Source organism: Giraffa tippelskirchi, chromosome 10, assembly GCF_054371585.1.
Source record: "Giraffa tippelskirchi isolate mGirTip1 chromosome 10, T2T-mGirTip1v1.2.pri, whole genome shotgun sequence".
Classification (NCBI taxonomy): Eukaryota; Metazoa; Chordata; class Mammalia; order Artiodactyla; family Giraffidae; genus Giraffa; species Giraffa tippelskirchi.
The window spans coordinates 61,891,020-61,907,657 of NC_137284.1; the positions used below are offsets into that span (position 1 = coordinate 61,891,020).

The following is a 16,638-nucleotide window of genomic DNA, read 5'->3' on the forward strand; positions in this document are numbered from 1 at the left end:
AGACACGACTAAGCGACTAAGCACAGCACAGCACAGAAAAATTCTAAGTCTCAAATGAGAAAGCAAGTGAAGTGCTAAGCACAGTGCTTGAAACAGGCAGTACTCAAAAATCATCTTCCATTATTATTTAAAGACTTTCATGACATGGGAATTTTTTTTTAATGTGGTGCAATCCCGATAACCAATAGCTTCCTTCCTACAGAGAATAGCCTTGAACCTAATCTACAATTCTTATAATTTTTTGTTTTCTTCTCATATATACTTTCCCCTGCTCAGGTTTATTGAGGACTCTGTGAGTGCAGCATCACTGCAGCTTTGTGCACAACTGTAGTCATCACTTGACAGTGTTAATATTGTGGTTTTAATGAAAGGAATGCTGTAGGCTTATACACACAGATATGCATTGCATTTGGAAAAAAAAAAACAACCCAAAACCTTTTGAATGGCATTTCTTCATGTTTTATCACCATTTAGAGGAATAATAAAACTACCTATTTACTCTTTTGCTGATGAAGCAGATGCTGTTTACTGTAGTTCTGTAATGTATTTACCTCATCTCTTTCCCTGTTTAGTTGCGTGTGTCTAGTTGCAATATCATTCTTTCTTAAAAATGATAAATTATGACTGTAGGTTGTTTTCCCTAAGCTTTTTTTTTTTTGGTAGTTGTTATTATTCAATAGCCATAGAAGCAGTGGAGAAGTTACCTCAAATGAGGGAAAATTAGTAAATGAAGACTAGAGATTCATGGTGTATGTGTGTGTGCATGCTCATGTGAGCCAGCGCTGGAAATCCTATGCCCTATGTGCATTTATGCATGTGAAATACATGTGTTTACAGACAGAAGCCATGTAATTATTAGCGACCAACAATGGTGCTCTTGATTTTCACTGAAAATTACTCTAAGTCACATGGGAAATTTTCATAAGAGCTTAAATCAGAGCACTGCCCAGTCAATAACTCAATGAATGTGTCCCGGCTAAGCTACAAACATATTGAGAAAATCTTGGATTAGGAGAGCCAAAATGAAACACAAATAGTGTCAAATCAAAACTGCTGTGGGCATTTTTTAAAGTTATTTGGCTTAAGTCCTCATATAATCAGAAATAAAGCATTGCTGCTGCTTTCAAAGGGATAGAGAGCAGAGTAAAGATTTGATCAGAGGCATATAAGCACTTAAAACAGGCACGATTGTGAGATTACATATTCTGAGTAGGAATCAGCTGCAGGCACTTCTGAATCATTTGTCTTTCTGATCTTTTAGGAATCAGCCTGTAGGTACCACAAGGGTGAGGCCTGGAGTGCCCAGGTAAGGCTGCATGCGCATGTGGGAGGGGTGCTGAGCACTTTCTCTCAGTGCCACCCCCCACCCCCAGGAGAAAGGGATGTACAGTCCTTGGTCTACCTATTAACAGGGCAGTTAGGCCCGTTCTCCTGCTGTCTTGCTCCCTGCCAGCACCTCCTCCTTCAGCAGTGATGAGACCTGGCTATGCACAACAGGTACTCTGGACTCGCCCAGGCTTGAGGACGGGGCCTTCCTTACTCAGACTAAGTACTTGTCTGTGTGTGTGATTTTAAGGGTGCTAAAAAAACGTGTCTAAGCCCCTAAAATATTACTCCCATCAGTCTGCAACATAGCTTCTGAAATTTCATCACTAAAAATTACCATCTTCAAGTTAATGCTAATCATCCATAGTAAGAGGGGTGATGTGTTAACTGCTTTTACCCTTTCTACTGTCATTCTAATTGGATTACCAGATAATGTCCTACCCTTTTGAAAGCAGAAATAAATAAGCAATGTGATGGGGCACAATGCGGGCAGAATCTGATAGAAAATTTGGTCAACATGAGAAATAGAAAAGGTCCAGGCCATATCAGTTCCAGTGAGGACCACAGTGAGGGGACCTTGGGTAACCAGATTACAAAATTACACCTCTAGGCAGGGGAAGCAGGCAAGAGGAAGGGCCATTCCAAAATCAGTATGTGTTGTCAAAGAACCACTTACCAGCATTTCCTAAGGCTGGTTCTTCTGCTGGAGTGCAGACCTTCCAGCGAAATATATTGTGAAAAAATGTCACCTCTCTACCATAAACAAACACCCCACCCCCACTCTGCCCCTCTGCCCCAGTTTCTCATTTGAGAAATTTACAGTTATTACAGCAGCCTCCAAAGTTTTTCGGAGGAACAAGATATTCAAGGAACTTAGAGCTCTTCAACCAAATGATTTTATCTCAGATTTCTCAGTTTTGACACCCAAGCTCTCACACTGGAACATCAATATATCTTTGTCATATTGTTGGCTAAAACACAGCAAGTAAATCCCTTGAGAACTGTGGAGATATGAACAGGCTACTCAGCATAACTCTGTCAAAAGAAGATACAGTATTTACTGGGTAGTTCCTGTCCCATAGTCCAGAATAGGTCATTGTTTCTAATCAGAAAAAAAAAATATATATATATATATATATATACACACACACACACATACGTATGTGTGTGGGGCAGGGGTGGGGGAGGGGTTGGCTGCTTCCCAGGTGGCTCAGAAGCCTGGACTATCACCAGACCTCCAAACACTTGATGCCACTACTTCCAAATCACAAAACTTCCCTATCCATTCAGGATTGTGGGACTCTTGGGGAAATTGCCCAGGCCATGTTTCATAAACAGGCCCTGGAACTCCTGGGAAAGGAGCTGTCTTGACCCATAGGAAAGGGAGCACTTCGGGTTTTATTGTGTTTTCTAGAGGTATAGATGAGGTAGGGTGAAGGAGGTAGAGTTCATGCCTGAAATAGGAAAAGAGATAATTACCAGGAAAGTATTTCTTTAGCTATTCAACACAGCGCCTTGGGTTAAGAAAGAATTTAGGAGCCTGGTTTTCCTGATACCTTCTTAATTTTGATAAAAGTACGGATTTAAAACAACAACAGGAGAGTGTCATTGACCTTTCAGGGTCCACTAGTATCTTCCAATAAAGCTATGTCAGTAATAATATTTTTTAAAGATGTACTTTCATTATAAGAAGAGAAGAAAAAAAAAAAAGTGAAAAACACACTTTAGCCACTTCATCTTATTCAATTTTTCAGACAAACTACAAATAAGAATGATAAAGTCATCCAGCCTCTGTTATCCCAAATGTTTCTAATGTTTTACTAAATATGTCATTTACTGTCATAGCAATCATATCGGGAAGACAAAAGCCAACAGAATTATCCATAATTTACAGATGGGTTAAGAAACAAGCAAAAATTAGGTAAAAACAATTTAGTCCCTCACTAGTTGTTTTATCTTCATGATCCTGTGTTTCTAAAAAAAACAAACAAACACTGAATTGATTGAGTACTTTGGTGCTAGGAGGACACAACCTCAAATGAAAACAAAGTGATCAATTTTCCAAAACTAAATAATGAATCAGTGGTGGTGCTGCTACTAGAATCAGCCAAGAAAACAGTTATAAAGATATTTAATCTCAGAAATGTCCTTCCACTCATTAACTCAAGGATATGTTTCTTTGTGAACCACAAAGATTAAATAGTTTTAACAGAGATTATATCTAAGGAGGCCACCCAAATTTACCTTTCCATTTCTCATTCCCTGGTCGTACTCTAGAGACATTAAATATCTTGGTCCAGAAATGTATATGTTCCACTGAAATTAAGTATGTTGGGTTTTCCGTTCTTTGGGCAAACATTAGCGGTCGATCACAGACTCTTTCAACCAGATAATGTTACTCAGGAAAAAAATTCTTTAAGATTCCTGTGGATTAGATAGTCAGACAAAATTTTCCCTGTACAAGGCTGTGCCTCTGAACAATCATGATGCTGACCCAGTGAAAGCAATGTCTTTATTTCGTCTTTGGAATCTGAGGAGGAAAACTAAAACAACTGGTCATTATTGAAGGGGGTTTCAATAACTGCTTTAATGGGACAGAGTGATTTTATGTGAAGGTCTTTGTGACAACTCAGGAAGAAGCAATCAAAAGGAAAACTGTTTTTACAGCTTGTGACAAGGTAGTACCAATAAATAGGAATGACGCCTTGATCGTTTATCCCAGAGACCCTAATGCTTAGTTTGACTGTATAATTTATCATCCAAACTGAAATATTTTTAGAGAGTGAAAGGAGGTACAATTAGCAATTATGCTGGAACAACAGGTGTAAATTAAAATATTTCAGGCAAACAGGGCAAATGATCACCCTACTAATACTAGAAACAAGATTGATTATAGGATAACACTGACATGGAGCAGGTTTCTAATTAGTATTTAATATGAAGGCAGCTTTTTTAAGATGTCTAATACATGCTCATTTTAACTATAGAGGGTGGTGATATCCCAGTACATATCCTCTTTGTACTGATCATTAAATCAGTGAATCTTACCTTGTCAAATGGTAGGTTAGTTTACATATTTCAGGCATATTGAAAGGGACATCGATTTTTTTTAACCCTGAAAACCAATTATTAGAATATAATAATACGTTTGTCTCCTGAATATGAATGCCCATTCCATGGGGAGTAACCCACTTACCTGGAAAACAGGAGTTTTCAGTTTATCCTTTCGGATTTGTAGTGTCTTAAAGGTAATGTTTATTCCAGATCATCTTGGGGGATAAAAACCATTGTAGCATGGAGTCTTGGCACATAGTAGGTACACAATAAATATTTGTTGAATAAATAAAAGACATGTACTCAGCAGAATAATTTTTACAGAAATATGAATATGTAGAAAATCATATATTTGTTTTTATTCAACTCTTTATAAATAGTTACATAAAAGAGATAAAAGTACACACTGGAGTCAACAATTATTTTGCATGCTCTTGGAAATCACAGCAAACAGGTTGGTTGCTATTCAGAACTTACAGAAGAGACAGTATCTGTCTATAGATCCTGCAAGCTTAAGAGATGAAACAGTTTGTTTTGGTATAAAAAATAAAATAAAACCTATTTTTTTCCACTTAATTGAAGTACTCTATCCCTCCCATGATTAGGACGGTTATCCTGGAGAAGGGATTTATGTTGGTGTTGAAGAAAGTTCATCAATGTCTTGCAAGAAGTAAGGGATGAAGAGTTCTGGAAGCCTGTGTAGAAATACCCATAGAAGAAAACAGGTAAAACTTGAGGAAAAGACATGAAGGAACTAATACTAATTTTTTTAAAGGATAGTTATGTCTGATGTAATTTCTGAGGGAAGCTGGGTAAAGGATACATGATACTTCCCTGTACTATGTTTGCACAGCTTGTTAGTCTATAATTATTTCAAAATAAAAGTTTAAACAAATTTTTAAAAAAGAAAACAAAACGAGAAAGTTGAGATGGAGAAGTAAATTATCTTAAGACGAATTTCATGTAATTTTAATATGTTAAAGGAAACTATAGTGACTCTTTCAACATTCTTTATTCCACATTCAAGAAATATTATTTGAGTACTTTACTATATAATAATCACTTTTCTTAATGTTGAGGATACTGTGGTGAACAAAATAAAGTTCCTGTTCTTGAGGAGCTTACATTCCAGGGCATATATATATAATATGCAAATAATAGTCAAATAGGAGATGTGGGTTCGATTCTGGGGTCAGGAAGATCCCCTGGAGAAGAAAATGACAACCCACTCCAGTTATTTTGCCTGGAGAATCACATGGACAGAGGATCCTGGAGGGCTACAGTCCATGGGGTCACAAGGAGTTAGACAGGGCTGAGCAACTGAGCATAAGTCAAATAGATATATAGTGCTTCAGATTATAGTAACTGCTTAGAAAAAAAATAAGGGAGTAAAGAGGCACAGTGAGATAGGCAAACACTGTTTTATAAGGGTTGAAGGAAGGCACTCTGATAAGGTGACATTTGTGCAGAACAAAAGGAGGAAACTGAGCCATATGGATATCTGAGAAAAGAGCTTTGCAGACAGATGCTACAGCAAGTGCAAATGTCCTGAGGTGGGAGTATTCCCGGCATGTTCAAAAAGCAGCAAGGAGGTCAATATGGCCTGAGAACAAGAAAGGGGGTGATAGAGGATGAATTCAGGGACATAGGGTGAACTCAGGAAGCATTATATGCTTTGAAGACAAGGAGTCTGTAGGTTAGGGCCAGGTTGGGGTTTGAACATAAACTTGAAAGACATTAGCATGGAAATGACATTCAAAGTCAAGAGGCTAGATGAGATCACCAAGAGAAGAGTTTAAATAGAGTAGGCAGGTTGACACAAGAACTGAGCCTTGAGCAGTACTGATACTTCAAGATGAAGAGGATAAAGAAGAAATAAAGAAGCAGCAGATTGTGAGATAGAAGGAAATCCAAGAAAAGTGTCCAGAAGGCCAAGAGAAAAAAGTGTTTCAAAAAGGAAAAAGTGATCAACTGTAACCAGTTAGTTGAGAGTTAGAGAAAATGAGGATTAAAAATTGACCATTAGATTTGGGAAGTAAATGTTGTGACATTTACTAGATAATTGAGGGAGAATGTTAAGGCTGAAGGCCTGAGAGGAGCAGTTTTAAGAATGACTGGGTGAAAATGAATATACTGCTCAAAGCAATCTATAGATTTAATGCAATCCTTATCAAGTTACCAATAGTATTTTTCACAGAACTAGAACAAATAATTTCACAATTTGTACGGAAACACAAAAAACCTCGAATAGCCAAAACAATCTTGAGAAAGAAGAATGGAACTGGAGGAATCAACCTGCCTGACTTCAGACTATACTACAAAGCTACAGTCATCAAGACAGTATGGTACTGGCACAAAGAAAGAAATACAAATCAGTGGAACAAAATACAAAGCCCAGAGATAAATCCATGCACCTATGGACACCTTATCTTTGACAAAGGAGGCAAAAATATACAATGGAGAAAAGACAATCACTTTAACAAGTAGTTCTGGGAAAACTGGTCAACCACTTGTAAAAGAATGAAACTAGAACACTTTCTAACATCATACACAAAAATAAACTCAAAATGAATTAAATATCTAAACATAAGACCAGAAATTATAAAACTCCTAGAGGAAAACACAGGCAGAACACCCTCTGATATAAATCACAACAAGATCCTCTATGACCCACCTCCCAGAGTAGGAAATAAAAGCAAAAATAAACAAATGGGACCTAATTAAACTTAAAAGCTTTTGCATAACAAAGGAAACTATAAGCAGGGTGAAAAGACAGCCTTCAGAATGGGAGAAAATAATAGCAAATGAAGCAATGGACAAAGAATTAATCTCAAAAATATACAAGCAACTCCTGCAGCTCAATTCCAGAAAAATAAACGACCCAATCAAAAACTGGGCCAAAGAACTAAACAGACATTTCTCCAAAGAAGACATACAGATGGCTAACAAATACATGAAAAGATGCTCAACATCACTCATTATCGGAGAAATGCAAATCAAAACCACAATGAGGTACCATTGCATGCCAGTCAGAATGGCTGCTATCCAAAAGACTACAAGCAATAAATTCTGGAGAGGGTGTGGAGAAAAAGGAACCCTCTTACACTGTTGGTGGGAATGCAAACTAGTACAGCCACTATGGAGAACAGTGTGGAGATTCCTTAAAAAACTGGAAATAGAACTGCCATATGACCCAGCAATCCCACTGCTGGGCATACACACTGAGGAAACCAGAATTGAAAGAGACACGTGTACCCCAATGTTCATCACAGCACTGTTTATAATAGCCAGAACATGGAAGCAGCCTAGATGCCCATCAGCAGACAAATGGATGAGGAAGCTGTGGTACATATACGTAATGGAATATTACTCAACCATTAAGAAGAATACATTTGAGTCAGTTCTAATGAGGTGGATGAAACTGGAGCCTATTATAGAGTGAAGTAAGTCAGAAAGAAAAACACCAGTATAGTATATTAACACATATATATGGAATTTAGAAAGATGGTAACGATAACCCTATATGCGAGACAACAAAAGAGACACAGATATAAAGAACAGAGTTTTGGACTCTGTGGGAGAAGGTGAGGGTGGGATCGTTTGAGAGAATAGCATTGAAACATGTGTATTATCATATGTGAAATAGATCACCAGTCCAAGTCTTCTGCATGAAACAGGGCACTCAAAGCCGGTGCACTGGGACAACCCAGAGGGATGGGATGGGGAGGGAGGTGGGAGGAGGGTTCAGGACGCGGGGAAACATGTACACCCGTGGCTGATTCATGTCAATGTGTGGCAAAAACCACCACAATATTGTAAAGTGATTAGCCTCCAATTAAAATAAATAAATTAGTTTAAAAAAAAAAGAATGACTGGGGGTCAGGGGGGAATGAAAGTGAGGAGAGGAAGTATCTTTACAAAAAGAAAGGCAAATTTTTCAAGGAAAATTCATGTAAAGGAGTATAGAGAAATGGGGACAGTATTTGGAGAAGATGTGGAGTTGAGAGGTCAAATGGAGTTTTCACCACTAAAACCAAGAAAACAAAATAAAACAAATATTTGTTTGAGACTAGAGCTATAGCATATCTGTATGCTGATAGGACTGACCTAGAAAGCATAGAAATTTTCTTGAAATAGGTGGTTAGATTTAACCCAAGGTTGGGTTAAGTAGGAATGAGGGGGATTTTAGTTGCATCTTTCCAGATTGATTTAAAGGGCAAATTGAGGAACTACCACTAGTATTACTATCGTTTCTTGGTCATGACCTTAGCTGGGCCCTGCTCAAAAGGGGAAATGTAGGAGAGCAAAGATAAAGGAGTAGACAGTTTAGTAAACTTCAGAGAAGAGGTCAAGGAAGAGATCTGAAGTCAATTTGTGGGATATAAAAAACAAAAAATGGCTGACTTGAAGGGCTGTTCTGGGAAATTTTGATTGTAGGTGTGTAGAAGTCAAGTGCAATCCTTTGGTTGGGTTTATAAGTTTATACATTATTGTGAATTAGTATGTGCTCTGTGTAAAAAAAAATCAGACAATATAGAAATACATAGGACAGAAAAAATGAAAGCATGCACACACACACTCTTCTCATATTCTACTCTTTAGAGGGAACCACTATTAACAATTTGATGCATATCCTTAGAGATGTGTATGGGTGTAGTTATACACATACATGTATGTATGTATAATTAATTTACAAAAATAGAACCATATACTATCCATGCTATTCTACAACTTGCTTTTTACACCTAACAATATATCTTTTGTATTTTTCCATCTCAGTAAAAAAGACTTCTACCTCTGTCTTTATAAAACAAATATGAACATGTAATACAGGAACATGATACATTATATAAAAGGGACAGCAGGGTATATATAGAATCTCCCTCCAATCTTCCAGCAATCAGTTTCTCCCAGAGGCAACCACTATTACTGTATCTTTAAATGTTCTTCCACAGCTGGGTATTGTATATAAACATAGATATGTTGTATTTATATAAATGGTAAATTACCATATATTTCATTGTATATCTTGCCTTTTAAATTTTAACTATATATCTTGGAGATCATTCCACTTAGAGCTGCCTCATTCTTCTAAATGGCAACCTTGTATTCTATCTTTACTTAATCAAATCTTACAACTGATATTTCTACCTTTTTGCAATGGAGTGAAATCAACCATAATGAGTAAAATTTAGAATTTATTCATCAAAAGAAAAGAGAAAAAACAAAATATAGAAAGACCAAAAGGAGGCATTTTACACTATAAAGAATTGTAAATGAAAACTAAGTCTGGGGCCTTGTCTATGTGGCATTAAAATAAATTCTTGAAAAGCAATTTGAAATTCTAGGTGCTAATATTTTTATTTTCAAAAAGGAATTAATTGTTTTAGTATATTGAAAGATATGAAAATGAAGAGCATCTGTTTGTTTTGGATGCCTAAATCCTCTTAACAACCCTGATGAAGCATTTTTCTGAGACGAGTCAGTGAAGTTCTAGAAAGTCATTTTTGTTCATAAAAATGCCTGGTTAAGAAATCATTTTCCTCCATTTGATATTTGTCAATGGCTATTACAGCTGATACTATTCAGAGAGGCTGGCTTTACAGATATTTTGAATAAATTAGTGTCACTGAAATGACACATCTACTAGGAAACTGCAGGGGAGGAAAGTGGTATTTTTCCTTGTATATAAAATACACTATTAATTGAATTGTCTAGAAAGACAATGTTCTGTGGTGGCTGGAGTCTCAAAGTAGGAGTCCTCATACTGTTCTGTGACCACTAGGTGTGTGAAGTTGCATTATTCAATTCTCTTTGCTTCAGTTTCCCATTTGGAAGACAAGAGAAATAACTGTGTCTGGTGCCTCTGCCTACCCCCAGGCCATGCTGAGAGAAGCAGAAATGAGAGTTGGCACAGAGCGGAAAGTTTTCCAGTAAGGTACTGTTTCTGTCATCACGTTACTGTGATTCTGACTCGGTGATGTTTAGAGTGGGTTTAGAGGCAGAGAAATGTGTGTGCCAGAATTGACTGGGGAGATTTTTCAAGCCACTCCCTGCATTGCTCCTTCCTTCCGTCACCAGTTAAGAACCACTGGAACTGAAGAAAACTTCAGTGGCTGGTTCCAGCAGGTATGGGACATAAGTATTAGACGCACACACGGTCATTAAGGTCAAGGACTTCTGTTTCAGAAGAGCTGAGTTGAATTTTGACCCCACCCCTTCACTAACTATAGGATTTTGAACAATCTATTCCATCTTTTGAAGCCTTCACATCTCACCTGTAAAACATCTGCCTTTAAGGTCAGTGTGTGGCTGCCAGGTAACTAGTTACTGCTCAGTAAATAGTTCTGCCATTGGTTCATTGGCAACTCCAAACTTCATTGTCCACTCTGAACCATGGATTTAAGGTTTTATTTGTCATTCTCTCATAAAGGTTTAATAGAGGTAGGGTCCTTATACATATATACACTTAAATGTAGAATTTTAAGGCTGGAAACAACTTTAAAACTATAAAGGTGAACTTCCAGATGTTCAACCTGGTTTTAGAAAAGGCAGAGGAACCAGAGATCAAATTGCCAACATCCACTGGATCATCAAAAAAGCAAGAGAGTTCCAGAAAAGCTTCTATTTCTGCTTTATTGACTATGCCAAAGCCTTTGACTGTGTGGATCACAATAAACTGTGGAAAATTCTGAAAGAGATGGGAATACCAGACCACCTGACCTGTCTCTTGAGAAATCTGTATGCAGGTCAGGAAGCAACAGTTAGAACTGGACATGGAACAACAGACTGGTTCCAAATAGGTAAAGGAGTACGTCAAGCCGTATATTGTCACCCTGCTTATTTAACTTCTATGCAGAGTACATCATGAGAAACACTGGGCTGGCAGAAGCACAAGCTGGAATCAAGATTGCCGGGAGAAATATCAATAACCTCAGATATGCAGATGACACTACCCTCATGGCAGAAAGTGAAGAAGAACTAAAGGGCCTCTTGATGAAAGTGAAAGAGGAGAGTGAAAAAGTTGAATTAAAGCTCAACATTCAGAAAACTAAGAACATGGCATCTGGTCCAATCACTTCATGGGAAATAGATGGGGGAACAGTGGAAACAGTGGCTGACTTTATTTTTTGGGGCTCCAAAATCACTGCAGATGGTGATTGCAGCCATGAAATTAAAAGACACTTACTCCTTGGAAGGAAGGTTATGGCCAACCTAGATAGCATATTTAAAAGCAGACAACCTTTGCCAACAAAGGTCCATCTAGTCAAGGCTATGGTTTTTCCAGTGGTCATTAATGGATGTGAGAGTTGGACAGTGAAGAAAGCTGAGCGCCGAAGAATTGATGCTTTTGAACTATGGTGTTGGAGAAGACTCTTGAGAGTCCCTTGGACTGCAAGGAGATCCAACCAGTCCATCCTAAAGGAGATCAGTCCCAAGTGTTCATTGGAAGGACTGGTGTTGAAGCTGAGGCTCCAATACTTTCGCCACCTGATGTGAAGAGCTGACTCATTTGAAAAGACCCTGATGCTGGGAAAGATTGAGGGCAGGAGGAGAAGGGGACGACAGAGGATGAGATGGTTGGATGGCATCACCGACTCAATGGACATGGGTTTGGATGGACTCCAGGAGTTGGTGATGGACAGAGAGGCCTGGCGTGCTGCGGTTCATGGGGTCACAAAGAGTCGGACCCAACTGGACATCTGAACTGAACTGATAAAGGTGACCCTCACCAAACTCTCAACTTGTGGATGGGGAAACTGGAGGCTCAGACAGGCAAGTGATTTATCCACGATTACAGAGATGTTGAAAGACAGGGAAGCCCGGCAGGCTACAGTCCATGGGGTCGCAGAGTTGGACACGACTTTGCAACTGAACAACAGAGATATGTAATAGAAGAATCAGATCTAGAGCCACATCTTCCGTCTTCCCATCCAGTACTCCTCACTTCCTGCCTCTCGTATCACACATTTAATAAATATAAAAAATACTTGCTTTAAAAGGTTAATAATGAGAATGCTATTTCCTTTCAATGGCAGGGTCAGTGACATCATCACATAGAACAAGAAAAATCCTGTGAGATGGCCCTCATCCAGGCAATAAAATTAATAGCAGAGGAAGGTGTGGAAAACTACATCTTATTATTGCAGAGGTGGCATCCAAGACTGAGAGAGGGGTGAGTGATACCCTGAGCTCTAGGGGCCAGAGATCTGCACTGTGAGGGGAGAGATTGTGAATGAGGAGGCAAGTTTCCAGTGCTCTTTAAGGCCCAGAATCTGCTTCCCCAGACCGGTCCTGAACTTCAAGCTTCTATGTCTCCCTTGAGGACTCACAAAATTTCCAAAATCTTCATGTTTTTTCTTGTGGCTTCTTCTTCCTAACATCCTGACTCCTGCTCTTTGACTGATACAGACACCAGTGTATCTGCAAAAACGCACTGATACAATTTGCCTGCCCTGGGTGAACCACACCCACTGGGAGTTCAGAAAGCAGAGCAAGGGCAGTGACTCACACCAAGGAACCTTACATTCAAGTCAGCAGATGAAGGTAACAGATCAAGTCTGTGCCTCTAAAAAACAGGCCTGAAGGATCTTCTGGGCTCCCTCCACAGGGCAGGGCACCAACATGGACTGAAGAGCTGCGCTGCGAGTCTGATTCCCCAGGACCGAGTGGAGGGGAGGGGAAGGTCATGGAACTGGAAGCACACCCAGTGCAGTCTTGGACACCTGCCTGTCTGCCCACGAATGACCACTGCGGAATCTAAGGCAAGCGGACAGCCCCCAGAGCTCCGCCTGAAGCCTCTGCCTCTGAGCGCGGCCCGGCCCCGCAACCACAGCAGTCTGCATTCCCGCTCTGGTCACCATCAGGAAGGCATCTGTTACCGCCTGCACAGCCTCCCATTCTGTGGTCACCAGTGTAACCCAACAGCCATAAATTTCCAACTCGGCTACATGTTGCCCTACTTCTAACTCTTAACTGCCTGCAACTCGCCCTTTGAGAAAACAGCTTTACTCCTAAGTGCTCTCTGCTAAATGAGTGCCACCTTGTCTCTTTCCTCCACATCATCATTATAATTAATAAGCAACAATATCATCCCTGGTGGTTATGTGCTTATTAGGTGTTAACTGGCCTTCGCATCATTATCTCATTAGGCCTTTCCACCTAAATTACTTTATCAGCTTCCCTCCGAAGGGGGTCTGGTACTGTCTGGCTGAAAGGAATCCACTGTACAAACATGAGAAAGCGAAACGATAATCACAGGCATTTAAACCTAATCCAGATATTAATCTTCTTGAAAAATTAATGCTATTTCTACTACTGGGAATCTAAAATACTTACAACAGTTAACACCTCTCTGCCTGCCCGCCACCCCCCCCCCCGCTCCGCCATCATGGCCCACATTTCTATTTGGATAAATTCTCTCCAGTTTTTTTTTTCATTAAGAGGCCGAATTTCAAAATTTTATATAAAAGACTGTGAATAGCTTGGCTCACTGAGCCTTCACTTCAGTTGTTCTAGATGCAATCTTTTCTTCAAACTCCCCTAACAGTGCTTAGCTTTTCTTTCCTTTAATAGCACTCATTTTGTAATTCAACAATTTGTAAAAGGCAGATGAAGACAATTCTACTCATAGATGAATGGAGAACCCAGACTAATACATTTCTCTAGAAATGCGTTCTTTCCTGAGGGCTAATAACACTTCCTCCTTCCTCTATTGTCCGCATGATTTCACGTTAATCCTGAAGTCTTTTCTTCTTTTCCTCCTTTATTTCTAGGTTAGGCATTTTCTCCAAAGGTTGAGACTCATGCCTGCCCTTTCCAGCTATTAATCACGTTTTGTTTCCATCCCAGTTACCTCCTCTCTTCTTTGCCTTCCTGTGTCCCTTAATCTTCTCCCATGTAATTCATCATTCATCCTCACTTTCCATAGTAATTTCCTATTTTTAAATGTCTTATTATCTCATATTCCTCATTACCTACTTATCCTTCAAACTCTTTCATTTAATTTTCTCACAGATTGTGTAGTTATTTGCTTTGCAGCATTCATTTCCATCCCTTCTTACTCACCCATCCATCAGTCATTTCTTTCCCCTCTCCTTCCTGCATTCCAAGTTCCAAGCTCTTTTTTTCTGATGGTGTGGATCATGATTTGAAATGGTGGCAATGAATCTTAATGTCCCCAGACTCTCTTTCTATTTATTAATTTTTAATATTAAATTATTCCATGGGGGAAATCTAGGTTTATAATTCTCAAGACTTCCCACGGAGTCAAATTCACTAAGTCCCTTATTTTTTTTTTTTCTTGATTGGGGCTAATACAAATCTCAAATAAAATATTGCACAGTTAGTGGGTATTTATCTGAGATGTGCTGATCATTCTTTTTCCCCTTTGCAAATGAAACCCAGTATCATGGCCCAAAGACCCGCTAATGTCTTTTGCATCTATGTCATATAAAATTTTTCTCTTAGAGATTGAAAGTAAACCCCTTAATTCAAATCCTGCTGTCATCAAACTGTCTGTTAATGCCCAGCCTCTCCTCCAAGAAAAACATGACTTTATTTTTTAAACTTTCTGTTTGCATTTTGTTTTGTTTTCGAAACCTCAGTCTTCAGAGCTGCCTTCCCTTTCTTCCTCCTGAAATCTCAGGATAATTAATTTCAGCAAACTCTGGAGACATTCGTTATTCCCTTTCTTTTCTCTACTTTAGGATCCTCCCTCACCTCATCCTTTTCCAACAGATACCTTCCTATTGCAAGTGTATGACAGGGACCAATTCCTGTCTTTGTACAGTCCCACCTTTATGTTCTTTCTCTCTTCCCCTCTATCGCTTTATTTTACTCCATATCTGCACTCTGTTCCATCCATGAGCATAGTCAACAGTTTAAGTGACTGCTGAAGTTCTCCCAGCCTGTCTCCCTGGTCAGAGGGCCGCTCTCTTGTTCCCACAGTGCCCCTCGAATGCCAGCAAGAGAAAGGCACTGGGATCATCAACTTTATTAATGAGAACACCAAGGCAATGCAAGTAAACATACTGACCAAGGGACAGTGCATTACACCATGATTAAAGAAAGAATTAGGCCAATTTCTCAAATCCTAACTACCTCTATATTGTACTTCTCTGGAGATCTGTGTTCATTTTTCAGTGGATGCTTATTGGATTTTCAATTCCATCACAGGTGTATGATGGAATAAGGTTGTAACCACTGAAACCTAGCATGCATTTCCATATAATTATGACTCTCAATCTAAGCTAGCCTGGGAAGTCCCTGGTGGTCCAGTGGTTAGGACTCTGCTCTTTCACTGCCGAGGGCCCAGGTTCAATCCCTGATTGGGGAACTAAGATCCCACAAGCTGCACTGCACAGTCAAAAAAAAAAAAAGAAAACATTCTAAGCTAGCCAGAGGTATAGATCACTCGTGCGTGGGAAATTCTGCTCATTGAATTACTATATTTCTTTGAAAATAATTCATTTTCTATGAGTTAATCGTTTTTCATATGACCCAAACTACTCTTTTTTCAAAAACATGACCCCTTCTCCATCACTGTTACATTACAATTTACACACAATTTCTCTTGAGGGTACAATATAATCTAATTTTCTTTATTATTCAGTTTGGATCCCGTTAAGTGAGACAGACATTCACTGATAAGAAGGAGCACTTAAATTTTGGCAAATAAGTTCATTTGTATTCTGAAAGCTCTGCACCCCTCATATTTCATAAACTTTCCATTAGAGAGTAAAGAAACACTCCAAAATAGTCAAACAAATTAGCAATGGGGCCACTAAGAGCACATTCAACCCTGATTCAGAAATGTTTCAGTTTATCTGTTCTCTGTCAATCATTAAATAAGAAAGATGAAGTATACAATCATGTACAAGGAGACAGAACTCCTAATTCTTTCATCCTAGCTGAAGCAAAAGAATTTTAATTGCTTGAAAAAATAAGATTTTTGTTTCCTCTCAAGAAAGACAGAGAAAACAAATATAAATTGCCTTAGAGTCAATGGCTTGGAGCTACAAGTCTTCAGACTAGGCAAATGAGAGGTGGTCCATCATTTGTATTTTTTCTTCACAATGGCCAATATCTACATAATTGGAAATATGAGATGTTTGACAAAATATTCCTTTTTCTGCTACAGCTCCTCCAGCATGTAAGAAAAAGAGAAAAAAAAATGTTCCCTTTTCATTAGAATGTTTATAGTCATATAGGTTTACTGATACCACTTCCACTCAGTTAGAGTAACACTGCGCTAAA

General features: G+C 38.9%; 1 long non-coding RNA gene and 1 other non-coding gene across 2 annotated transcripts in view; both read left to right on the plus strand.

Annotated features, from left to right (window-relative positions):
- LOC145522681 (uncharacterized) overlaps positions 1-16,638 on the plus strand; it is a 275,846-nt gene that overhangs the window by 249,904 nt on the left and 9,304 nt on the right. Inside the window, exons 13-14 of the long non-coding RNA XR_014066094.1 lie at positions 4,986-5,105; positions 10,204-10,318. This is a non-coding gene — a long non-coding RNA (uncharacterized LOC145522681). The remainder of the gene's footprint in view (positions 1-4,985; positions 5,106-10,203; positions 10,319-16,638) is intronic.
- On the plus strand, positions 15,646-15,718 carry TRNAE-UUC (transfer RNA glutamic acid (anticodon UUC)). The gene has a single exon. It is a non-coding gene; the product is annotated as a tRNA-Glu (tRNA).